The sequence below is a fragment of the Diabrotica undecimpunctata genome, chromosome 9, assembly GCF_040954645.1.
Source record: "Diabrotica undecimpunctata isolate CICGRU chromosome 9, icDiaUnde3, whole genome shotgun sequence".
Taxonomy (NCBI): Eukaryota; Metazoa; Arthropoda; class Insecta; order Coleoptera; family Chrysomelidae; genus Diabrotica; species Diabrotica undecimpunctata.
In genome coordinates, this window is record NC_092811.1 from 116,151,479 (window position 1) to 116,178,505 (window position 27,027).

Below are 27,027 nucleotides of genomic sequence, written 5' to 3' on the forward strand. Positions count from 1 at the left end.
TTCAGTGAGTAACATGTAAGTTAAATATGTGTATAAACTAAAAACGGGTAGCGGGTAGGAATTCTTTAAATTCTTGAAGATAGTCCTATCAAGGAAGATGAATCAATCCCTGCCCTCCGCAGATTCCGGGGGTTTCCTGACCCGGGAAACTAGTACCTGTTTAGGGTCCCTTGTCCAGGGTTACGGATGAAGTCCACAACGACAGCCATGGCGAAGAAGCAAAACTTCGGTACGGTGCGGATGGTAAGTGGCAACCCTCGATTTTAGGGTTGATATAGAATCAAGTCAAATACTTGCCAACGCCAACGGTTTCGGGCGGAGCTGGTAGATGTAAGGGCACTCTTTTGTCCTGAGATAGAGAAATCTATCTTGAAGACGGATGAACCAAGGAATGGTCAACGGCGTAAGGATGCAGAAGGCAACGGTGAACCACTGCATTAAAGACTCGTAGAGTACCCCTAGAAATCGTCATGGCAGTTAGTGACAAGCATCACTGTACTAATCATGGTTCTCGGATGCCAAGATTCGGCAGGGGGAGAAATAGCAATGATGACAGGGCTCCTCAGGTTGTCAACCAACGAAATCCCTGCGTACTAAAAATACAAAATTCAACTTTTAAAATAGCGACATGGAATGTTAGAAGCATGTATGAGCCTGGTAAACTAAGGAACATAGAACAAGAAATGATGCGACTTAAGATCGACATATTGGGAATAAGTGATGACACAAGATGGCTCGACTTCGGCGAACTAAATACAACCAATGGTCGACTTTTCTACTCTAGTAGTACCGACAGCCAACATCGGTATGGAGTAGCAATTAATGTCAGTAAAAAAGTTGCAAAATCAGTTGTAGGCTTTATACCAATATCGGAAAGAATTATACTAACACAAATGATGACAAAACATGGAAAATTAAACCTTATTCAGATTTATGCGCCAACCGCCGATAAAACAGAGGAAGAAATTGAAAAATTTTACGATGGCCTTAAAAGAAACCCTAAAAATACAACATCTAGAGATATAACAGGAGTCATGGGTGATTTTAAGGCCAAAGTTGGAGAAGGAAGATGTGAGTCTATTGTAGGACCATATGGACTCGGTGTTCGAAACGAGAGAGGAGAACGCCTTATAGAATTCTGGCTAGAACATAATCTTGCGGTAATGAATACTTCTTCAAACTGCCTAAACGACGCCTTTACACTTGGAAATCGCCAGCTGACAAGGTCGATAAAATCGTTAGAAACCAAATTGACTATATTTTAATAAACCACAGATACCGAAACGCAATAAAATCGGCGAAAGCGTACCCAGGTGCAGACGTGGCGTCGGACCAGAATCCTCTTGTAGCAAAATTCCAACTTCACTTAAAAAAGATACAAAAAAGCTACAAAAGTGATAAACTAAACAGACAAAAATTAGAATCAGAGGACGTCCAAGAAAAACTGAAACAAGAAATTAATGCAAACTTAGAATCCACACCGGAATCAATTGGTGGTGTGTAGAACAAGAGGGGCAATTCTTTAAAAATGCAATTATGGAACCAAGTTGCAGAGAACTCACAACAACCAGATGCAAGAAGGGAGATTGGATGACAGAAGAAATCTTGGAAATGTTGGAGGACAGAAGAAGGCAAAAGAATATCAACCTAACTCAGTATCAACAGCTGCATATTCAAATAAGAAGGAAAATAAGAGAAGCTAAAGAGACTTATTTCGCTGGAAATGCCAAGAAATAGAAGACTTACAAAACAAATATGATAACTTCAATCTCCATAAGAAAGTTAAAGAATTAGCTGGGGTAGCAAAACAAAAAACCTCAAGCATACTAATGGACAAACAAGGAAACATTTTAGTGGAGACAGAACAAAAATTAGGAAGATGGAAAGAATATATAGAGGAATTATTCCATGACCAGAGACAGCAAAATACATAAGATAATCAGAATAAAGACGAGGGACCCGAAATAACAAAGTCAGAAGTTATGCATGCAGTAAAGTCCATGAAAAATAATAAAGCTGCTGGTCCAGATGAAATACCAAGTGAATTGCTAAAACTGGCAATGAAAAAAACATAGATCTTTTAGTCCAACTACTGAACACAATCTATTCCACAGGAATCATTCCACGTGAAATGCTGACATCAACATTAAAATTTTGTTAGTCATGACCCCTAGAAAGTATAAATGTTTGACGATTGCTGAAAAGAAGAAGTTAATCCAAAAATTAGAGGAAGTTGAGAAGAAAAGTGATATTGCAATAGAATTTAAGATTCCTCTGAGTACTCTCTCAACCATAATAAAGCACAAGGAGAAAATTTATGCAGCTCAAACTGCTGGAGTGCGGAAAAGAACTACGAAATTCTTTCCTCGTCTGGAAGAAACTCTGGTCATTTGGCTAAGACAGTGTAGAGGAAAAAAAGTGTCTATTAACGGAAACCTGTTAAAGGGAAAAGCGAAAGAGTTCGCGTCTACTCTAAGCATCAAAAACTTTGCGGCAAGTGAAGGGTGGATTACAAATTTCAAATAGAGAAATGGAGTTGTGTTTAAAAAAGTTTGTGGGGAAAGTGAAAGTGTTGATGATGCAGTTTACTTAGATTGATTGAAAACTATGATTACCTAGACATTTTTAATACTGATGAATTTTTCAAATGTTTACCGGACAAGACGCTTACTTTTAAAGATGAAAAATGTCATGGGGGAAAATATAGTAAAGAGAGATTCACAGTTTTACTTGCAGTAAATATGGATGGATCGGAAAAACTTAAACCCTTAGTGATAGGAAAAGCAATGAAACCGCGATGTTTCAATGGTAATAAATCGTTTCCTACGGATTATTATTGTGCTAAAAAAAAAGCTTGGATGACGACACAACTTTTTAAGAATTGGCTGCTAACAGTTAATGGGGACATGAAACGGCAAAAGCGGAAAATTTTGCTATTTTTAGATAATTGCACTGTCCACAACAGTCCTCCTACATTGTCCAACGTGGAATTCTACTTCTTTCCGCCAAATACAACTTCCAAATTGCAACCATTGGACTAAGGAATGATCCATAATTTTAAGACGTTCTATCGCAAAGAAATTGTTAAGCTCGTTTTAAAATCTCTCGACAAGCAGCTAACAGCAAATATCACGGCTCTGACAGCTATTTTATTGATTGACAAGGCATGGAGAGGTGTAACACCTCTAACAATTCTCAACTGCTTAAAAAAATCCGATTTCTTAAAAGAAGATCAGGAAAATCTTCCAATACTTCCACTCCACTACTACCAAGATGTTGCTGTCTCAGGTTCACTAACCGATGGCGAAATTTTATCTGCGACAGATAAAAACACTTTTGTAGACACTTCTATCTACAAAACGAAAGTGAGCAGCAGCAATGTGCTTTGAAGCAAACCAGTATAATACAGTTCATCGAAAGATTGATTAATTCACAGTTTGAATACATACATGTATGTACACGAATGTACCTCTAAACTTTTGTAATCGTTATAGAATAGCAGTTAATAAATAATAATTGATCAACACTTAATAATTCGAAGTTTTATTTACATATTTTTCTCTCACAAATTTCGAACCATTTGATACTTCAAACACTCAATAATTCGTAATAGTTTAAGAGTCCCTCGAGTTTCGAATTAACGAGAGTCGACTGTATTTTGTTTGACCCGCCCGTGCTGCAAATATTTTGATTTATTACTCCATCTTGATTGCGAAAACATTATAACTATATATATATATATATATATATATATATATATATATATATATATATATATATATATAATTAACTTAAAGGTTAAGGCAGTGAATTTTACCAAATTGGAAAGTTTCTTTCTCGTGTAATGGTTAAAAAAGTGTTCCGTTCTTTCTCCATTTCTAATTCTGTCGACTCATGAAATTTTTAGTAGGCCTCTAAACAACCGCATTTCAAAAGAACCATAAGGTTTTCAATGTCCAGTTCTCGATTTGTTTATAAATGTTTAATCTTCGTGCATTTCTTACCATTCGGGTCTATTGGTCCCGTGGATTGAATAAACAAAAAAATAAACTACTTTTCTGCCAAATAAATTTATACACTGCGCGTCACGAAAAAGAGACCACCTAAAATTTTTGCCATTTTTTAATTTTTACGAACCATACCACAAAGTGATTGTCATTAGATGATGATTGTGTAATGTTTATGCAATCATTTTTTAAATAACAAATGTCAAAAAATAACTTCTTCTAAAATAATGATTTTATTGAAAAATAAAAAATATTAACTTTGTACATTTTTCTGTTTTTTTTTATAAGATTACAATTAAGTCGTGATTATTAATACTGTGTATTACCACCTCTATTGTGAATTACACTCCTCATTCGATTTGGCATTGAATTGATCAAATTCTGGATGTCGTTTTGACGAAAAGCTTCCCATTCTTCCATGAGCGCCAACCGAAGATGCTCACGATTTATTGGAGCAGGTGTTCTGTTTCTTACCCAAACTGTTCCGTTGGTCCCAAACATGTTCAATCGGGTTCAAATCTGGACTTTAAGCCGGTCAGTTTATTTTTGGCACACCGACAGTTTCCAGATATTGCGTTACCATCCTGGCTACGTGTGGCCGCGCGTTGTCTTGCATAAAAATAAAGTTTTCGCCGACAAACCCAGCAAAAGGCATTACATGCTCGTCTAGAATTTCGGTAATGTATCGGTGTGCGTTCAACGCTCCTCTATCAATAAATACGAGATCAGTACGGCCCTCGAATGAATTGCCTGCCCAAAACATTACCAAACCTCCTCCAAAAGCAACACGTACTCGTCGAACACAAGCAGCATATCGTTCCCCACGTCTTCTGTATGTTTTGATGCAACCATCTGAGACATAAAGAACCATCCTGGACTCATCACTAAAACAAAACATTTTTCCAATCTTCTATCAATGCTCGTGGTCTCTAGCAAACTGTAGTCGGCGTTGTCGATGTGCTGCTGTTAACAAAGGTCCTGTTATTGAACAGCGAGCCCTTAGACCAACTTCCCTCGACCTTCTTCTCACGGTAGAAGTGCTTAAAGTCCACCCGTGAGCATTTTGAAAACGGTTTTGGATTGATCTAGCCGTAAAGAACCGATTTTGCAAAGAAGCGCGTTGTAAAGAACGGTCTTCTCTGGCCGTCGTGATTCTTCTCGGGCCTGATCCTGGTCGTCGTTCGTGAGATCCAGTCTGTACGAATCGTTGGTAAATTTTTTGGACCATACAACGACTGACTCCAAGCTGTCTGGCCACTTCTCTTTGACTCATTCCATTATTAATCAAAGTAACAATTTGAACAGATCTAACAAATCTGTCAGCCATAGTTTAAAATTTAAAAATTGCACAAGTTTACTCTTCGAACAACTGTATACTAGTGAAAAGTTTTTGGCACAGACAACAAAACAAGAAAAATAAGGTACAGACAACACGTGCATTATCCAAAGTCGGAAAACTGATATCAAATATGCAAACTTATTACCCTTAATTTACCTGTCGGCAATATCTACAAGCATACGTTTGGTGGTAAAGATGTTACCACTATAATTAAGAGAAACCGCCTGCAGTGGGCAGGACATGTAGCCCGGGCCCCTGAGTCAAACATGATAAAAAAGATTCTAACAGCGCAACCCGTGGGAATGAGAAGACGGGGTAGATCAAAGCTGAGGTGGATGGACGGGGTAACACAAGATGCCGAGAAGATCGGAGTCGGCTACTGGAAAATGCAAGCGAGGGACAGAATAGAATGGCGTAGAAAGCTTGAGAAGATCGAGGCCCTCTAACGCCCGATTTCATAATGGCAACCTAAAGTAAACTTTAACTAATGTTCACTTTACACTAAAGTGCACTTTAGTGTTGCACCCGGTTTCATAATACCTACAGCTCTTTTCATTAGTAAAAGTAAACTTTAGTGTTTAATTTGGTAGTTTGGTAATCGTGTTTATGTCAATTTTGCCGGGTTTTTGTCGAAATCGAAATAACGTGGTATATCTTTTGTATCTTAAATTGTTTGTAAAAGTTGTTAATTGTTTATAAAGTTAAAGTTAGTTGTTAATTGTTTGCAAAGTTAGGTATTAAAAGTTAGTTGTTATTTTTTTGTAAAGTTAGGTGTTAAAAGTTAGTTGATAATTATGTTTGCAGCGAAAAGAAGTCGTTCTGTGAATTTCACGAAAGAGGAGGAACTTTTACTCATTGAGGAAGTCTCTAAATATAAATCAATCATAGAGTGTAAAACAACAAATAAACTAAATTGGAATGAGAAGGTTACTTTTTATTATATATATTTTTGTTTGTATATGAAAAATAAAAATTACATTTGCAGGAAAATGCTTGGAAAAAAATTGTGGCTAATTTTAACGCAAAAAACTTTCATGCCAGGACACTGGATCAAATACGGGCCAAATATGATAACATAAAGAGCAAGGCAAGAAAGGAAGTTGCCAAGTTAAGGTGCTACCAAGGAGGGACTGGTGGCGGCCCATGCTCCAGTTTTAATTTAGACATCAGTACAGATGCTGTACTGGATTTGATGAATTTAAAGACAGTAATGGGTTTGAATGCAGAATTTGATTCTGATTCTATTGAAATCAATAAAGTACTAAGTTTAAACAGGTTTTTTTATAACATAATTATTAATTTCAATTGCTTTAGGATATACAAAATGATGTTGGAGAATTATTTGAAATGGATGTCAATAACGTATGCATATTTATATAAAGGTTGTATACATCTTTTCTAACACATTTTTTTTAGATTTTAATTGTTGAAGAATCATCAACAACATCAAAAGATGAATTTGAACATAGTGATAACAATACAGACTCCAAAATTTCTTTAGAAGTAGTTGAACAGGTAGTAAAGATGTAATAAAAATGTACAGTTGTAATTAAATAATTCTTGTTTTTAGGATTCACCCAGAAAAAACTGGAACAAGAAAAACAGCCCATCAAAAGCTGAGGCCTAAAGTTTTAAATCCTGCCATTGAGGCAAAGAAAAAATATTATGAACACAAGCTGGAAGTATTAATTGAAGAAAATCAAAGGCAAAAGGAAAAGGAAGAGAGGGAAAAGGCTAAACATGAGAGAGATATAAGGGAACAGGATTTAAAAATTAAAATATTAGAAATGGAATTAAAATTAAAACAAAAAATTTTGGCTCAACAAAATTTACAATAAATATATAGTGTACAAAAAGTGTTGTGTTTTAATGTCCCTTATATTCCACAAGTAAATTGAAACTATTCAAAACATTTAAGAACACAGTACAGAAATTGCTGAATTAATAAATATGAACAAAAATTATAAATATGTAAATTACTAAAATTAACCATCATATCTTATAAAATTTATTCTTGACAAAAGTAAAAATAGAACTAATACATTTATACATAATAACATAAATAGCTACAATTATAAAAATGTAAATTACTGAAATTGAGCATCATAATATCCTATAAAATTTCTTGACAAAGGTGAAAGTAAAAATAACATAATGCATTTATACATAATGTATAGGTACAATTATTAAAATATCAATTATTGAAATAAATATAAAATTTATCTCAACAAAGGTGAAAATAAAACTAATATATTTAAACATAATAATATATACCTACAATAATAAAAATGTAAATTACTAAAATTTGAGCATCATAATATCCTATAAAGTTTATCTCAATAAAAATAAAAATAAATCTAATACATTTATACATAAAAATATAGGTACAATTATACAAGTGTAAATTTACTGAAATTGAGAATCATCTTATAAAATTTATCTTAAAAAAGGTAAAACTAAAAATTAATGTAATACATTTATACACAATAATATAGTACTTAAGTATAAAACTAATTTAAATTTTATAATTTTAAATCTATAATTCTGCAAAATGCTGTCTAATAAATAATTCACGATAATGTCTTCCATTATCTAAATTTCCCTGAAACTGAGGCAAATTATCTTTTTGTTGATCTAGATTAAGATCTACACGAAACAAGTCTCCATTTTCTATGGCTATGTTATGCAGTACTGCTGTAGCTACTATTACATTCATAGTTACATCAAAATTCAGTCTCATTCCGTTTCTTAAAATTGGAAACCGTCGTTTCCATACCCCATATTGCCTTTCCACAACATTCCTAGTTCTTATGAGAGATTCATTGTAAAGATTTTCTGCTTCTGTTCTAGCATCATGTAGCTGGGTCATTAAATATGATTTTAAACCATAACCACTATCACCAACCAGTACAAATCTACCAAAGTTTCCAGCTTCAAATCTTTGTTTTATGCCACTATTGTTAAATATTGTTTGATCGTGCACAGAACCAGGCCATCGTGCAACAATATTTCTGATTTTTAAAGTAGAGTCACTGATTGTTTGGACATTTAACGCAAAAAATCCTTTTCTTGAGCGATATATTTGTGCATCTACACCTCCAGGAGAATCGATTCGTATTAAAGTGCAATCAATTGCACCTATGCATCTTGGAAATCGTGCAATGGCATAAAACTCTTCTGCAGCTTGGACCATTTCATCATTTGTTTCATACATTTTAATGTACTGTCTGCTTAATGATGCAATTGCTGCAGAAACTCTTTTGATAATTCTGGACGCTGTTGCCCTTGATATACCCATGTAGTCAGCTACTGATACTTGCATGCTTCCAGAAGCAAAAAATCTTAAGGTCAATAATAATTGTTGGAGTGGTGTAACAGCTCCTCCCCTAAAAATATGTTTTCATTAATATATTTCTCTATACACATTTTAACATTGTTGGTTTTACTTTTTAATGATTTTTGTATCCACCAATGTTAATGTGATCATAAATTTTATTATATCTTAATGGTATTACTTACCTATTTGTTGGAAGTTTTATTAAAGGTTCGATTTGTTCCAGTAAGGACATAACTGTTTCTTTTGTCAATCTAAATCTTTCATAGAAACTTACATCATCATATTGGTTTATATAATTTATTCTTTCCCCATAAACTTTAGGGCGGCGGACCTATATAAATTCATCTTCAGAAGAATCTGAACTTGTAGAAAAATTCATTTTAAATTTGAAAAAAAAATAAAAATGTAAACAAACTTGAAACAAGACCAAGACGATATAAGAATTTTGAGGTTAAACTGTCTATTGGTTTAGTAAGTGGACTTTAAGGAGTTAATTGACAGATTTCTACCATTTAACTTAATGTGAACTTTAAAGTAAGGTTACAGTATTATGAAACTGAAATTTACACTTTAAAGTGGACTTTAATTTAAAGTTTACTTTAAATTGATTATGAAATCGGGCGTAAGGGATGTAGCACCAAGATGATGATGATTACCTGTCGGCACCGTTTGTCGGTGCCTAAAAGATGCTAAAAGTGTTTCTGCATGGTGGGAATTTAGTTACAATAGAATAAATTGTATAAACTTATACAATTACAAGTTATTGAAAACTTCTTACAAAATTCTAGGTGGCCTCTTTTTCGTGACGCGCAGTGTATAAAGCATTTGATATAAAATAAAATATATTTATTTCTAAAACAACTACTATATTATAACTATAATCTATCTTGTATTTTATGTCTACGGAAATGTCCATTTACATATAATACAAATAGACTGACTGTTGTTATACAGACGCAAAGCAGCCTCTGCATCTCTTTCTAATTTGCCAGGTTTATCGACCACGTGACCTACATGACCAATAAGAAGGTCACGTGGTCGATAAATCCGGTAAATTAGAAAGATATGCAGGGACTGCTTTATGCCAGATTTCTCTGTCGTACTATGGGAACGGGCTTGTATTACAACGATCAGTCGATCTTGTATTATATGTTTGTTACGAGCAAAGCCCGAAATTGGACAATACTAACATTGTACAGAAATAATTGTCCACTTCTAGCATTGTACTACTGTACAATGTCCGAAATAATCAAAATAATTGTCGAAACGCTCATCGGTTCTAATCGATTATTATTGACAAGCGACACACTAAATCAAAAATCGAATCGAAGAAGAAATTGTTCTACAATGGAGATACTGTTAGTGAAACATTTCAAAGCTTCAAGAGATAGATACATCACTAGAATATAGGGAAGATGTTTGTAAAACATCTTAGATTTTCAAGAGATATGTATGATAATTTAAACTAATTTAATTCTACGAACTCAGAAGACAAAAACGCTGATTAATTATGGATTTATAACCTCAATTGATGTTTGTTTGTCGTTAATAACAAATGGGGAATAATCGTAAAAATCGATATCTGATATATTATCTCAAACTTTGACGCATGGCTACTTTTTGAAATTCGAACATAGTACAGCAATTCTTTTATACAAAGTTCGACGATTATATATATTTCGGAGATTGTAAAGTAAAGGGGTACAATGCTAGGAGTGGACAAGATTTTCTGTAAAATGCTAGGATTGTCCAATTTCGGACCGAAAACCGCTAACCGCGCCAGCGCACAACAATAATCCACAACTGGTCCGAAACTTGTCGAAAACTGGTAAGGGACTCTCTCCGCGAACAAAGCGTTTACCGTCGAGTTAATATAAATTTAAAAGGCAGTCGGAGTAAGGGGACGCATTGAAATAAGCATAACATGAAAAAGAAAATCAAAGGTAATCAGTTTACTGCAGGAAAAAATCCGAATTACTCAGTTCCTCGGCAAAATTGGAGGTTAAAATAAAAATTGGAGATAGCAACGATTTGGTCGGAAAATATCGACGAAGCTCGTATTGCTCAAGCAAATAGAAGGAGTCGTGGAGCCGAAAAAAATCACCCCAACGTTTTAGCATAGGGGTAAATTCACCCCCAAATAAGCCTATACTATAAAGCCTTAAAAATTTAATGTTTTAAAGGTTGAATGGGAACTGACAAGAGCGGGTGAAATGGCCCTCCGAAAAGGGGGTTTGGAGTTGGGTTAGCTCCCCAATCCTGTGAAAAACCTTTTGTTATGAAAGCTACAAAGAAAGAAACCGGACTGTCTAACCTACGACGAACTGGCAAACAAAATAAGGAATATTCACGTGGTACGTAAGAAGCCTTTATCAGCCTGGAGCCACGGCTCTGTTCATACAAGAAATGAATAAAGCCAAAGCAGATGTCATTGCTTTACAGGAAACGAGGTGGACTAGCTCAGGCATCCTGGAAAAAAATAACTGCAATATTTACTAAAGCGGACATCCTACCCGGCAGGAATTTGTTTTATGGATTTATTGCAAGGTCCAACATAGTGTAATTGATTTCAAAGCTATTGATCATAGGATATGTCGAATAAGACTTAAAGGGAAGTTCGCTAATATGTAAATTCTAAGAATAATGTCCGTAATCCAATTAAATTAATATTATTGTAATCAAAATCAACTTCATCCTTTAAACGGTTTTTAATTATAGGTACATCGTTTTCCCTTTACTTTAACATTTCTACACCAATGGAACACATCTAGTTTTCAAATTTTTAAGAATTTACTGCACACTATTTACGTACCATAGATGAAAAAAACATTGTCAACAAAATAATACATACCAGGTTCAGGTAGATCCGAAACTAGTGTTTGTGAAACTAGCTCCAATATCTGTCTACCTCTAAGAGTCGTAAATTTACTATTTAAATCCATTTCATTATTTAACAGAAATAAATTTCAGACTAATAAAACTATCACCAGTTCAGGCCGTCAACTTTATCGGAACTAATAATTGAAAATGGTTTTAAAACGAAGATTCACCCGAAACTCAAGTGTCTTGTATAAACAAAAAAGGAAGGACCGACTGTGGATATCAATATCATCATGAAATACACTGACTCTGCATGTATTTAATACTTATGTCACTAACAATATTTAATATTTTAGAAACAAATTTGACGAGCATAAATACCTATATCTACATAAGTGGTTTATGTTTACGTTTCGAAGTCGCTATATTTGTTATGACTGAGTAAAAGTACTAAGACGAGTTTAGTGTTTATTACAGCCACCGTTATGAAATAAAAATAAAGACTTATAGGCCAGGGAAATAAGCAAAAAAAGTACCCTGTTTTTGACACTCGTCCGGCCAGGCAAACGACAGTTGTTTTTAGTAGTATGGACCTCTGTAACAAAAACCTATATGTTTCCTGCAGTCGATTTTTTGGACTTAATTAGTTATTAACAAATTAAGGTCAAAAAACGGAAAAATTTTGCTTTTTTCGTCTATCGGCAAAAAGTGAAGCATTTTAAACAAATTTTACAAGAGAAGAAACTTTTAAGTCATATAAAAACCTTCAAAATGGCGTTTACTAAATGTTTCTATCCTTATTTGTTGCTTAGGAAATTGCAAAATAGGTCAAAAATTTCGGTTTTTTATAAATGTTAATAACTTTTTTGAAAATAAACTGATAACATTTATATTTCATAGAATGCTGTGTCTATGAGTGCTTAAAATATTGTTAAAATTTCAAAGTGATCGGTCAAATAGTTTAAGAGTTATTTTATTTGTTTATCCCAAATTAATTTTTTTTGTAACAATATAAGTCAGAAAATTATATAGTTTTAGTAATTGTAATGATAGTTTCTTGAAGAAGAAGACTTGTTCTATTATTAACATTAAAAAAAAATAAAAAAAATTGATTTTAAATATTGCAAAAACATGCCGATTTTTTGCTTATAAACAATTAGAATAACTTTTTAGCCATTGTCTGTAAGAAGATTATTTTTTTATATTTAAAAAGCCTAATTTTTTTTACAAATTTAAAAGAAAAAAAATGTGTCCTAAAATAATTTGGGACAAAGTTAGCCTCTTTTTTTATTTAATTCATAGCAGCTTTGTTTATACCAATTAAGAAATCTCAGTAGATCTGTTATAGTAAGAATTACAAAAAAAAGTTGTTGACAAAAATTGTAGGCAGCTTTAAACTCCACATTTTAAAATTAGTTACAATCTTACAGGGTGTTCCATAAGATGGTGGCAGACCAAACTTATGTTTTTTTAAATAGAACACCCTGTATTTTATTCTAAATTTGAAACTTGCTTTACTTCCACATCACAACAATGTAAAGTTTTATTATTTTATACCAAGTATTTAAAAAGTTATAACCAATATTATCTGAAAATCGTATCAAGTTTAACTCCCTGTATAATTACAAATAAGTATAGGAACATTGATCTATTGCAACCATAGTTTTTTAATAATTGTTAAAACTTAAAAAAATCAAAATCAAATACAGGGTAATTCAAAATGCAAGTACATTATTTTCTTGGTAATTTTAAATAGAACACCCTGTATTTTATATCACTATCAAAAAGTACTAATATCGTACTTCAAATTTTATAAAGTACTCCCTATACCTAAAGTTATCAGTTTTCTAGATATTTTTATTTTTCTATCAAAGTATTAATTTGGTAGATATTTTAACTTGCATTACTTGGTACTTGCATTTTGACTTACCCTGTATTTGATTTAACGAATATTATAAAAACGAATATGTTTTATAATTTTTAACAATTATTAAAAAGCTATGGTTGCAATATATGAATGTTCCTGTACTCCTTTTTAATTATACAGGGAGTTAAACTGATACGATTTTCAGGTAATATTGGTTAGAACTTTTTTAATCCCCGGTATAACATAATAAAACTTTACATTGTTGTGATTTGGAAGTGATGCAGAAAAAAACAAAAGTTTGGTCTGCCACCATCTTATGGAACAGCCTGTAAGATTGTAACTAATTTTAAAATTTGAAGTTTAAAGCTGCCTACAATTTTTGATAATACTTTTTTTTGTAATTTTTACTATAACAGATCTACTGAGCTTCCTTACACTAATCAATCACCCTGTATATATATATATATATATATATATATATATATATATATATAAACATATATTTTAAAGATGACTTTAAAATTATATTGCCAATATTACTGAGTTGCATTCTTGGGACGACTTTATTGTAGGATAGTTCATTCGATAACATGAAATTAATTCTAACTTAAAAAGAATAATAATAAAATAATAAAGAATAGACATTGGAAAAATTATTTTAATTAATATTTCCAAAGCAATACTATTTTTAGAAACAATTGAATAGGACAATTTGTTGTTTTCATAAAATCTATTATAAATAAATTATTTACAATTTTATTAAAGAGGTATAAATTAATTATAAATATTTATGTTTTTAAATAGAAATTATCTCAAGTATTATAATAAAAATTGAAAAAAAAAATTGAAGCAAATTAGATAGTTTATTTAATAATTTATTGAAATAATGCATATTCGTAATGTACGCAAACAGTACATACAAATTAAACAAGGAACGTTGAAATCCATAAGAACCAGAGATACAGCTAACAGCTCCATCCTCCTCCCTCCGGCTTCCGTGAGTTTCGAAGCCAGCCGATTTTAAGAACCACATTTTGAAGCTTTGTGGACGATTTCTTTGAAGGGAAATCTTTTTAGAATTTGGTACGTTAAAACTATAAAGTATTTTCTTTTAAATAACGCTAATTAGATTTGTTAATTATTATAAACAAAGCTGCTATGAATAAAATAAAAAAAGAGGCTAACTTTGTCCCAAATTATTTTAGGACAAATTTTTTTTCTTTTAAATTTGTAAAAAAATTCAGGCTTCCTAAATATAAAAAAATAATATTCTTGCAGGCAATGGTTAAAAAGTTATTCTAATTGTTTATAAGCAAAAAAGCGACATGTTTTTGCAAAATTATTTTTCAATATTTAAAATTAATTTTCTTAATTTTTTTTTTAATGTTAATAATAGAACAAGTCTTCTTCTTCCAGAAAATACCCTTACAATTACTAAAGCTATATAATTTTCTGACTTATATTGTTGCAAAAAAAATTAATTTGGGATAAACAAATAAAATAACTTTTAAACTATTTGACTTATCACTTTGAAATTTTAACCATATTTTAAGCACTACAAGGCACAGCATTCCATGAAATATAACTGTTATCAGTTTATTTTCAAAAAAGTTATTAACATTTATAAAAAACCGAAATTTTTGACTTATTTTGCAACTTCCCAAGCAACAAATAAGGATAGAAACATTTAGAAAACGCCATTTTAAAGGTTTTTATATGACTTATAAGTTTCTTCTCTTCTAAAATTTGTCTAAAATGCTTCACTTTTTGCTGATAGATGAAAAAAGCAAAAATTTTCCGTTTTTTGACCTTAATTTGTTAATAACTAATTAAGTCCAAAAAATCGACTGCAGGAAACATATAGGTTTTTGTTACAGAGGACCATACTACTCAAAACAACTGTCGTTTGCCTGGCCGGACGAGTGTCATGAAAAAATGCTTATTTCCCTGGGCTATTATAAAGAGCACGATAAAATACTTTGATATATAAGCGGTATATGACTTAGGTGTTTATTCCACTTGTGACATAAAATACATGACATGAAAACATAATACGTTGTGAAATAAACAGAGATGAAAGTAGTAGAGGTGAGAAATTATCGATATAAACCTCTAATTTACATTAAATTACATTAGGACTATCGATAGTTTCCCACCTTTAGACGTTAGCTTATGAGCTATTTAGTTGACTTCAGTCATAATATTACAAGTATGATGTCGAATATTTACATTTTTTAAATTTCGCATAAAGTAAAAACTGATTGAAGGCAATAAATCAAATGTAAGTAAACAGGTTAATTAGTAGTAATTTGATAATTAATTATGTGTTGACGAATACAGAATAACAGAGTTTATTATTGATCAATATTTTAATTTTGCATAAAAAAATACTCCTACTTAAACTGTTTTTACTTACATTACGTGATACGTATTACTATGACTGAAGTCAACCAGCTCATAAGCTAACGTCTAAAGGTGGGAAATTTTCGATAATTCTAATGTAATGTAAAGTAAATTATAGGTTAATATCGATAATTTCTCACCTCTACTACTTTCATCTCTTTTTATTTCACAACGTATTATGTTTTCTATCTTTTGCGTTATTTTGCCGGTTCTTAAGAAATGTCTGAATCCGTCTGGTTATCAGATTCCAAATAAACATCATCTTGTACTTGATCAACATCACTAGCATCACTATCTAATTCGTCAAACCACTTCAAAGCTGTATCTTCAAAATCAGCATCGGTAAAACGGATTTTTTTATGGACCGGCCATGATTGTAACAAATACGCGACGTTTTCAATGAAACAAAATGTAACCTAAACCGAGACGTGCTGTATAACAGACTAACTAAAACTGATTTTCGGTTATAACTTTTCCAAATATGCGTATTTCTTTACCCGAGTCGGGTCTCGGGTCACTAATAGCACAGTTTAACCACAAACAGTTAGGACACTCGGAGTCGGCGCCTTTGAAGTATAAAAGTATCCAGACGCCATATTGAAAACAGACCAAATCAGTTACGGACTGGCACAAGAGGTTAGAACAGAGACGTGTTTATATTATTTCAAAGTTAGTAAACAAGTTAATTTGAATTAATTACAATCGACAATATATTCGTTTTAATTTTAATCCTCAGCTGGTATCGTTATTTTATAAACACACAACTGGTATCGTGGGATGCGTAAATACTCCAAAATTAAAGTGACCAGCATTTATCTCTGCATTTAAAAAAAGAAGACATGTCTCATACAATATTTATTATTAACTAAAAAATACAAAAGTTAAATATTACTATTAAAAATGTTTTATTTATTTTATATAAAAATAAAACTTTTCTACCATAACCAAATAAGAAACTGAAAAACTTCTATTCCTACTAAAGTAAAAAACAACTCTTACAATTATTTCGGGAGGCAATTTTTTTGTGTAAACTAACTTAAATAGACTTACTTTAACTTCTACAACAATAATTTAACAAAAGTAAACTTACAAAAAATTTTAACAAGTAAAAATTATATCGGAAAAATTAAGAGGGAGTGATGAATACGTATATATCTTAATTTCTAAAACAATCTTCTAAAAACCTCTAAAAATTAAGCGGGAGTGATGAATACGTATATATCTTAATTTCTAAAACAATCGTGACAAAAGTTTCGGGTGACACTACGTTCCTTACAACTTGCTCTCTTACAGTCATCACATGATTTCACTTTTCTGTCTTTATGTTTCGGGCATCTTGTTTGCTTAGCAGGTTGTCGATTTGGAAGTTTTTCAGTTGGGTTTCTTGAACTCTTGTCTTGACCTGTTCCAAGAATTTTTATGATTGTGGTTTTTAAATCATTAGAGAGCTGTTTCATATCTTTTCTTCTTTTCAGATGTTCATTCAAAAGACTTTTACCGAGTAATATCGTGAAATGTTTTTGAGACAAAGAACATTGACTATTTGCGCTTTTATAAAAAACATGCATTTTTTCTTGTTATATCTGAAATTACATAAAAGACAGCCAGAGGCCATCTTTTTTATTATAAGTTTTTTACCTGCCTTTTTAAATTGCATTCACTACAGTTTCTAGTAGAATAGTTGTGAATTTAAAATTTTTTAGTAGCAATTGTACTTATTTGTTTTTAAAAATATTTCGTACAGTTCTAGCAGTGATACCAGTTTCTGTTGAAATTAGGGTGTTGTTACAAGGAAAATTGATTTCAGTTAGACTACTTACGGCAGTTTGACGCTGTTCCTGTTCTTGATTAATTGCACGAGCTGGTTAATTTATCTCTATCACTATCCGTGCATTTTCTACAATTCTTTTTTCACAATCAGTTTTTTTAAATTTCAAAATAATGTTGTGAATTGCAGATTTTGATGGTACAGGGCCTTCGAATGAAAACGAAAACGTACCGATTATATCGTTGGCACTACTTCCAGAATAATATCATTTAATAATTTGAATTTTATGTTCAGTTGTAAAGGTTACCATTTTCCTAACTGGAAATATCAATTCCATTATTTTTTTTGTGAATAAAACCAGAATTATTATTTATTTATTTATTTATTAACGGGATGTCCCCATTTTTTACAAAATAATTAACAACGTAAAATATCCTAACCATAACACCAATACTAAAACTAAATATTAAATAATTATTAAATATTGTTAAACAATTATTAAATTACATAAATTAAATTTTCCTGAGAATCGTTTTAAAATGAAATGAATACCTTAAGTTCTTATAAAAATGAAATGAAAACTCCCAAGTTAAAGGTCACTCATCTTCGATCCCTAATATACTAAGTCAAACAGTGCTTGAATCTTACAGATTTTATATCCAGCAGATCCGACACCCTGAGAGGGTAAAAGGAAGGGGAGAAAGAAAGAAATATCCAGCAGATCATAAGATTGACTAAAGTCATTTCCCAGTATCTAAATTCTGATATGGGAATTTGGCATAGTTAGTGTGATAGTGTTTTATAGAGAACAAAGACATTTCTTTAAGAATTCTAGTGCTACATCTAAAGTTGATAGGACCTAATAAATCAGAACAGTCAGTTGTATGATTAAGTAGTTTATAGAGAAAGACTAGATCGCATTTTAGTTCTATAGTTTTCTAAGGAATTGATATTTAGCCTTAACCTTAGTTCAACCAAAGACAAGTTCTTTAAGTTTAATCTATAATAAAAGTCACAAATAAAAGTAAGATATAAAATTCTATATGCGGGTACCGAAATATCTCGAGAATGTCTTGTGATAAAACCTAGATTGATTGTGATTTCATTACTAATGAAAAAATAGACATATATTTGACGTTTCCCTTATCAAAACTGAATGTCACTTTAACAAAACTACAATTTAATCTAATGGGTGATAAAAACAAGCTCGTATGTCGGTACTAGTTTCATACTATATTTGGCTTCTCTTTGCTAGTAGAACAACCTCATACTGTTCTTTTCGCACTAATTATGCGTGCTATATACAGTTTTCAGATTACCACAACTGTATAGTATTTTTTTGCTACTAACATTTATATATTAGCTTATTCTTAATGTAAGCTTAATTTATTCTAAACAAAAAAAAATGAAAAACAAACAATTATAAAAAAACTATTATTTGTAATATTTGGAACATGAACATGTATTTAATCAGACTTGGAACATGAAAATTTGGTTAAAATTATAATTAATTGGGCAATTGTTACAAACCATTATGTATTTCTGCATTTCCTGTAACAGAGTTCTCTGAGGGAATATTTACTTCACTATTGTGAACAGTGTCGGCAAAAGAAGTTAAATGCATTGTAATACTTTTATTAGAAGTAAATCAACAAATTAAAACAACTACATGGCACTATACTAACATTTATTTTGCATTATTTACCTATAGAGAAAATTTACTTCTTGTAGTAATTAAATAAATAATAGTAATTTTTCATGTTAGTAGTAAAAAAAAATCTATTTATTGCTCCAAATGATTAATTTATTTTTTATAGATTTATTTGAAATATTTTATAACTTGATTCTCAAGTTCATTTATTTTTTGGGACAAACGATAATTTTCATTTCTCAATTCCTTTACTTTTGATCTGAGAACTTTCTTCCTTGGAGTATGGGAAGATAGAAGTAAAGGTGTTTGCGTGCTCAATGTTGGAGAAAATTCTGACAGTGGTGAAGTTGATTTGTCTACATTATCTGTAAACAGAAAAAAATGTATTATATATAAGTCAATACTCTTGTAATAATAGAAAAAAGTCCAAATTAGAAATGTTATAATGTATTATATATTTCTTTTGGAAAAAGAGTGCTAATTCTATCACTTGTTATGAATGAATCCTCTGAATGTTTAATACTAGTATTAAAATTCATATATCTTTCAACAACTTTTATTTTTAACTGTTTTTTAAAAATAGGATTATACATAGAGTGAATCAAACAGATTAAATAACCATGTATAACCTGTAGAGCACTCTTAACTTTGATATATAATAACATAAGGAACACTATTTAAAATTGAAACATAGGTTTCAATAGTTTAGAAACCGCCTTTTAATTTTAATAACGTTTTGCACTTGATGTCTTATAATGAAACATTAATATTTGATATTAAAAATAAATATCTTTTTGGGATAACCAACATATTTAAAACTTCACTGTCCAATGAATCACATATGATTCAAATAGCGTGGTTATATGCTAAATGGATTATATAAAATCCATTCATGATTCAAATGTGATTCAAGAGCAGGTCATGATATTTAATATTAAAATAACATTGGACTTAGAGACTCTTCGTAGCTATTACCATTTGGACAGTGAAGTTTTAAAAATAATAGATATAAGTATTTACCAAAAAACACTAATAGAAAATGACTTACCTAAAAGTGAATATGAATGATCACGGTGATTGTCTGAGGATCCCTGCATACATGAAAAAATGGTAGGAACTGCAGTAGGCTTAAGCCTGTTACGGAGATAATTTAAGAAACAATTGTCATCAAAATGTAGATGACAAAGTTGATAACTTTTATGAAAAGCTGGAAGCTTTACTTATAAATGCTCCCGTACAGTAGCTCGTGTCCAGGTTTCTGCCCTCAAACAAATATATTTTAAGAATTTGAAAATTATTGAAAATTGACTAGATAAAATGGATAAAAAATATTACTACGCGAAAATTTAATCATTATAGATTACAAAATTTAGCAAATTTGAGTTTTATGAACTTTCATAACAAAATAGAAATATCATTTCTATATAATATATATATATATATATATATATATATATATATATATATATATATACATATATATATATATATATATATATATATATATATATATATATATATATATATATATACAAAAGTAAGTACACAAATATTATTTTAATAGTTGTAGAGGTACAGCAAAAAGTAGGGGTCTTCAAAAATGAACCAGTTTTAAATCATTTAAACTTGTAATTTACCTTTATTAGTTACGGATATTGACAAAAGTAATACATACCTTTGAGGATACTTGGGAAACGTAGAAAACGTACCTCCCGTCTTCGAACGTGAATTTTTGCAATTGTTCACAGCACAATGGTCTCCAGGCATAATGAAATTACAAATATCTCTTGGAAACCACAAAACTAATTTAACTAATATATACCTACGTATAATATACGAAGTTGAAATTTGATAATACAATTTAGTTCTAAAAAGAACTATTTTTAGACTTAATTAAAATAAAACGACACAAAAATAAACAAACAAATCACGACAGATGACTACACGTCACATTAATACCAGTCGGATGTCACTACGTCACTAGCGGTCGGTCTGTTTTCAATATGGCGATATGGCCTGCGCTAAATGATGCGCGTACTTTTTCCCGCCTGTCGAGTGTCCATACTATTTCTTTTTATACTATGCTAATAGTCAACGAATAATGTAAAGTATAGATGAAGTGATGTGTCGATGGGCGGAGTTATTTGTACAGGGTGTTAAAAATTCTTTATGCTGTAGTCTGTCAGACGGCACGTCTCCAGTTAAGGGTAAATACGAAACAATATTTCGTCTATGAGTAATAACTTAAAAGTTATCATAATTGTTTAGACGTTAAAAATAACAGTAATTTTGCAAAACGATTTTCGGTTATAAAAATGATTTTTTAACCTTTTTTGATACATATTGATAGTTTAACTTTTAAACTTTCATTTGGTATGCCTAGAATTACGGTATCATCATTATTTTCTGATTAATTTTATTGTAAAAAAAAGTCTCTGGAAGGAACAAATAGAACTTTTAAACTAATTGAAGAATCGATCTGAAATTTTGAGGGTTTGTTAAGAACCACAATACCCAACTTTGGGCACAACAACAAATATCTAGGTTGATTTTTACAATAGTTATAAACAATTAACGCTTTTGCCTTTTTTTGTGGTTTTCGAACCAACAAATTAATCTTACAACTGTTAGCAATCGCCATTTTAAAGCCTTTAAAAAGATCAAGTGCTATAATTTGACCTCAAATATTAAACTTTTTAATGTCAAGCAAAAAAATCGAAAAACCGAAAAAAAATTTTAATTAAAAAATATGCCGAAAATCTGCAAAAAACGTATAGGTTTTCCGCAAACTCCACGTCTATCGAAATCATCATCTCACTCCTGAACTAATCGTATTTTGTATAAATGGAATTTATTTTCACGTAAAATTTTCATTACGGATGTTTGCGAAATCTCAAGTTCCCTACATTTTTGTATAGTACTCAAGTGAGGATCGCCTTCTTCTTCTTCCTATGCCGTCCCCATTAACGGAGGTTGGCGACCACATTTTTAAAAGCTTCTCTGTCTTTTGCAACGTGGAATAATTCGTCTACAGTCATGTTTGTCCAGTCTCGAATATTTCGCAGCCATGACTTCCTCTTTCTACCTATTCCCTTTTTGCCATCGACTCTACCCTGCATGATGACCTGCAGAAGACTATATTTATTATTTCTTAGTATGTGTCCAAGGTATGCAGTCTTGCGTACTTTTATCGTTCTCAACAATTTTTTGTCTCGACCCATCCTTCTCAGCACTTCCTCATTGGTGACCCTGGCAGTCCATGGGATTCTCAACATTCTCCGGTATATCCAAAGTTCAAAGGCTTCAATCTTTTTAACTATTTGCGCTTTTAGTGTCCATGTTTCTACCCCGTACAATAGTTGCGACCAGACGTAACATTCAACAAACCTCAGTCTCAGCGCAGTATTCAGATTTTTGTCACAGAACAATTGTTTGAATTTTAAGAACGCTGCCTTGCCATTTCTATTCGTACCCGGATCTCTTGGTCTGGATCTAATTCTGTGTTGATGTAAGCTCCCAGATATTTATATTTTGTCACTCTCTCTATTTGCTGTCCACGTCCACCAAGAGTTAGTTGTTCATTATTTATTGGACTCCTTGATACTATCATAAATTTGGTCTTATCTGTGTTGATGTCAAGTCCCATTTGAATGCATTCACTATTTATTGCATCTAGTAAAGTTTGTAGTTCTTCTATACTCTCAGCCATAATTACCGTGTCATCTGCAAATCTCATGGTGTTTATGATTTCTCCACCAATTCTTATTCCCTCTTTTCTTTCCCATAAGTCTTTTCTGAATATGACCTGTGAGTACACGTTGGAAAGCGTCGGAGACAAGACGCATCCTTGCCTAACCCCTCTCGCACTCGGTATATTATTTGTTTCTATATCGTTCACCTTTACTACTGCTTTCTGGTTCCAGTATATAGCCTTAATAAACTCAATGTCTTTTTTGTCTAAATTGATGTTTTTTAATTCATCTATTAACTTCATGTGCTGCACTCGGCCAAAGGCCTTCCTAAAGTCTATGAAGCATACATATGCACTCTTGTTATATTCCCGACATTTCTGCAAGAGTACCGTCAACGCAAATAATGCCTCTCTTGTACCCATGCCTCCTCTGAAGCCAAACTGAGTTTCATCTATCTGCTCCTCACATTTCTTATAAATTCGGTTTTGAACAATTTTCAAGAGAATCTTTAAAGGGTGGCACATTAGGCTTATCAATCTATAGTCATTACATGATTTGGGATTGTTGTTTTTTGGTAGAGGTAAAATTATCGATTTAAGCCATTCTTCCGGGATGTTGCCCTCTACATATATGTGGTTGAGAATTCGGGTGAGTCTCTTTATATTACCGTCATCTAAGGCTTTTAACAGTTCAACTGGAATTTGATCAGGACCCGGTGCTTTTCCTTGTTTTGCATTCTGTAGGGCATTCTTCACTTCTGAAGGTAAAATTTGTAGGTATTGTTTTTCTTCACCTATATCTTGTTCTCTCTCGTCATGGAACAGATGGATTATATATTGTTCCCATACTTCCTTTATTTTGCTCTCTTCAGTAAGTATTTCTCCATTATTATCTCTTGTTATGAGTGTTCTTCTTTGTCTGGTGTTGCCTGTAAGTTCTTTCATTTTTTTATGTAAGTTTGAGGTGTCATGTTTGTTGCTGAGTTCTTCCAATTCCTGGCATTCTTTGTTCATCCATTCCTCCTTAGCCTTTCTGATTTCATATTTGATTTTATTCTTGATGGTTTTATATTTGTTTTCATCTTTATTTTTGTATTTTCTTTTTTCAGTTATTAGCTCAACTATTTCCGGTGTCATCCAGTCTTTTTTAGTGGTTTTCTCTTCTTCGCCTAGGACCTCCTTTCCCGCTTTTAGTATGGCTTTTTTCATATCTGCCCATTCAACGCTTCCTTCAGTTAATTTATTTATCTCTGCGTTTAGTTGCTGTTGGCAGTTGTCGTCTTTTAGGTTTTTGATGTTAATTTTGGTGGTTTTAACTTTTTTCTCCGGTTTCCTGAGTTTAATGTTGACGTTTGCTAGTAATAGATTATGATCCGTATCTGCATCTGCGCTTGGATAGGTTTTTGCACTTTGTACTCCATTACGAAACCGTTTGTTAATCGTTATAAAATCTATTTGGTTTCTGATTATATTGTTGGTGTTATCTTTTTGGATCGCCTTCTAACAGGACACAAACATATAAAGATTTGTTTTCAGTTGATGCAGTTTTTCTGTTCCCTGATTTCGATAAATATTTTAGTGAACCAGTTTCGTTTAACTTTTTTACTAATTTATTGACAGTAGATCTTGTTATGGGATTTCGGTTAGGATATAAATTATTAAAGATATTACACGTTTCTTGTTGACTTCTACGCATATTACCATATCCTAATATGTATCATTAAAATTTCAATTCGTTCTTTTTTTCTTCATTTGCGGCTTCAAATACGACACCAACAGTACTAATTTATTGAAACTTTATTTACCTTATTTAATGAAAATTTATTATTTTAACTTCAGCGAAGATAATGTAAATGTAGAAATAACTCAGAAATTACGACATTTAGGAAACATATAGGAGGACAAACACATAGGAAACATATCATGAATAATGATCAGTATTTCGTAAGGACTTCAAAAGACAAAAAATATACAGGATGATCATCATCAGTGGCATTACAGCTCGTTATGAGCCAAAGCCTTCTTTAGAACAATCTTCCATTCGCCCCTGTCTCTGGCAACTCTTCTCCATGCTTTAACTCCAATGGATTTTAGATCATCCTCTATATTATCTTGATACCTAAGTTTTGGTCTTCCTCTGGCTCGTCTTCCCACTGATCCTTTTCGGTCGAAAATTTTTCTCATTGTTGCATCTTCATCTCGCCTAATTACATGTCCTATCCATCGAAGGCGTGCTAATTTAATACATTTTACAACGTCAGGTTCCCCAAAACTTCTATATAACTCAAAGTTGTAGCGCCTACGCCACAAACCCTCTTCTTGGATTTCTCCATATATTTTCCTTAGAATTTTTTTCCCGAAACGTTTAAGCAATTCTTGGTCGTTCTGTGTAAGTGACCACGTTTCAGACCCGTATGTTAACACTGGCCTTATTAGTGTTTTTATATGGTAACTTTAATTTTTCTGGGTAGTTTTGGGGCCATATGTTTCCTCAAGCCATAATAGCACTTATTGGCAAGTACTATTCTTCTTTTAATTTCTTCGCTGACATTGTTGTCTTTGGTCAGCAGCGAGCCCAGGTAGACGAAGGTGTCCACACCTTCCAGTTCCAGATCATCAATTAATAGTCTAGGTATCTGGTTGCCTGATCTAGTACAATACATATACTTGGTTTTCTGTGCGTTTATTTTTAATCCCATTCGATCAGAGATTCTGTGGCCCTAGCAATAATGTCTATGGCCTCTGAATATCCGACCACTTGTACAGATTTATTAAAGATGGTGCCATTCGTATTAATATGGCACTCTCGAATTACTTTTTCTAGTGCAAGGTTAAATAAGAGACACGACAGTCCATCTCCCTGTCTCAGTCCATTTTTACAATGGAAGGGTCTGGAAAAGTTGTTTTTGGATTCTGACTACACTCTCTACGCCTGTGAGTGTAAGTTCCGTTAGTTGAACAAGATGAAGCGGCATTTGAAATTCCACCATAGCCTGTAGAAGTTTTTGTCTGTTGACTGAGTAGTATGCGGCTTTGAAATCCACGAATATGTGGTGGGTGTTGACTCCGAACTCAAGCGTTTTCTCAAGAATCTGCCTAACTGTGAAGATTTGATCCGTTGTTGATTTATTGGGTCGGAAACCGCACTGGTAGTTCCCAACTATTTGTTCAGCATAGGGGATCAATCTTCTGTACAATACGTTGGACAATACTTTGTATGCCACGTTAAGTAGGGTGATGCCCCTATAATTATCACATACCATCATATCTCCCTTTTTGTGAAGAGGGTGCACCTAATTTCCAGTCCGCGGGCGTTTCCTTCCGTTGCCAGATTTTGGTTACTAATTTATGCATGTGTTTAAAAAGGGTGTCACCACCATTCTTAAAGAGTTCTGCAGAAAGATTGTCTTAACCGGGAGCTTTGTTATTTTTCAGTTTTGAAATGGCATCTCTAATTTCTTCTTCGGTGGGGGGCGGCTCTTGAGCGTTTTCATCAATTTCAGGCAAAGTAATTTCTATTTGGTCTTCTTCACGACTATCGCTAAGCAGTTATTCAAAATGATTCGCCCACCTGTTTAGTATCTGTTTTTTGTCACTAATTATGGAACCATCTCTGTCTTTACATGCTGTTGTTCTGGGTTTGAATTCTTTTCTGCAGCTGTTTATCTTCTGGTAGAATTTTCGCGAGTCTTTTCTATTGTGGCGGTTAACAATCTCGTTTAGAGCTGTTTAGAGATACAGGATGATCCGTTTGAAATAAGAAAGTTCATTATATTTCCAGAAAAACTGAAGATTTGACAACAATGTAAATACCACCATAATATCGGCCCCCATCACAAGACCCTTACACACCAAAATCTATAAAAATCAAGCTCTTTCCAAGATAATAAGGAGTTCCATACTTAAAACTCACTCTGTAGATTGAGAATAAAAAACAAAAGCATTATTTTAAAAACGTTTGTAGTTCGAATAGATTCTACAGTGATTTTAAGTCGCAACGTTTTGACACTGAAAAATCACTAATATTTCGCTCATTCAATTTTTGAAATCTCGCAAAAAAGGCACGATTACCCTTGTTCCGGGTGGCGGCACTATTTTTTATACAAATTTAGTTAGATAGAGTTATTTTACAGCTCCTGTCCAA

The 27,027-nt window shown here is 32.2% G+C and overlaps 1 protein-coding gene and 1 long non-coding RNA gene across 5 annotated transcripts in view; one reads left to right on the plus strand and one right to left on the minus strand.

Annotated features, from left to right (window-relative positions):
* Positions 1-27,027, minus strand: part of LOC140450419 (uncharacterized) — a 127,115-nt gene that overhangs the window by 77,109 nt on the left and 22,979 nt on the right. The window lies entirely within an intron of this gene.
* LOC140449889 (uncharacterized) lies at positions 6,520-6,937 on the plus strand. The gene is made up of 3 exons (XR_011951919.1): positions 6,520-6,604; positions 6,661-6,708; positions 6,763-6,937. It is a non-coding gene; the product is annotated as an uncharacterized lncRNA (long non-coding RNA).